Below are 1,209 nucleotides of genomic sequence, written 5' to 3'. Positions count from 1 at the left end.
ATTTGTTAAAAAGCTACATGCAGCTCTAATGCACCAATGAGGACTGCAGAAGGTAGAAGTTGCTCCACCCATTGTCCAAAACCCAGTCAGAACATTTGAGAACATCAACAACCTCCTCATTCTGATATTCACACAAATATACAAAAAGACCTTTTCTAAGTTGCTGAACAGTTTGTTATTGTTTCAAGGTCCCAGTACTGATGATAAATAAATAAATAATCATTGTTTTCTAAACAATATCTTTTGTCTTCATGTTTCTTCCATGGCGATCCTGATTAATGTGCCCTAAGTAACCAGAGGATTCAAAATCAAATTGGAAATTTTTAGATTTTCCACTCTAGTCTTCTAGTGCAAAAACATTTCTCCAGCACTTCTGTAATTAACGCTTTTTATGGGGCCAAAAGTTCCATAGATTTAGGGCTGAATCCATTGGCTGGTTACGTGCACAATCTGTAGACATCCCTCCATTTGATCTGGATCTTATAGAAAGCCACACATCTGGGAATTTCCATGCCCTCAAAAGGTGCTTGCCTACCCTCTCCCCACCCTCTCCTAGTCAACAACAAACTGAGCTCCCCAGACTGGATTGTAATGCCTCTGTGACCATGACTCCTGGAGAACTAGCAAAGGCAGACATGCAGAGGGGTTTGATGTGCAAGGTGAATTCTTCCTGAAATTAGTAATTGTATCTCAGACTGTGAAATGCTTCTATATGCCTTGAAACTTCCATCAAGCAACAGAATTTTAAGACCCTTCAGGCAAATTTAGCAACTAGTTCTGGAAGTAAAAATACAGTAAATGTGAAGATTTGGGGTTTGCCAATGCAGCCAGGGCATTAATATCTGTTTTATCGGTTGTTTCAGAGAGACAAAAAAAATCTAAAATACTTAAAATAATTAAAAGTAGTTTTATTTTAAACAAAAAAAATCTAACCTTTATTTCACATTTTTATGATCTGTAAGGTCAAAAGGTGGATAAAAGGTGCCATTTAGGGGCAATGGTTTTCCAGCCTGTGAGGGAAGAATGGCCTATAAAGATTCAATCTGAAGTGATAAGATGTAAAAGACTGGGAGCAGGCAACCTACTCCTGCACCTTAAGGAATACTGAGGGAGGGGACTGCCCTAAGCCCAAAGAGCTGCCCTGAAGGCAGAGTGCTCCTTCCCACCAGAACTCTGGAAAAGGAGGCACTCTTGTTCCTATTTATTACC

This window comes from Lepidothrix coronata, unplaced genomic scaffold (assembly GCF_001604755.1).
Source record: "Lepidothrix coronata isolate B3197 unplaced genomic scaffold, Lepidothrix_coronata-1.0 Scaffold10, whole genome shotgun sequence".
Taxonomy (NCBI): Eukaryota; Metazoa; Chordata; class Aves; order Passeriformes; family Pipridae; genus Lepidothrix; species Lepidothrix coronata.
The sequence above is the reverse complement of the archived record's forward strand: the minus strand, read 5'-3'. Positions refer to the sequence as shown.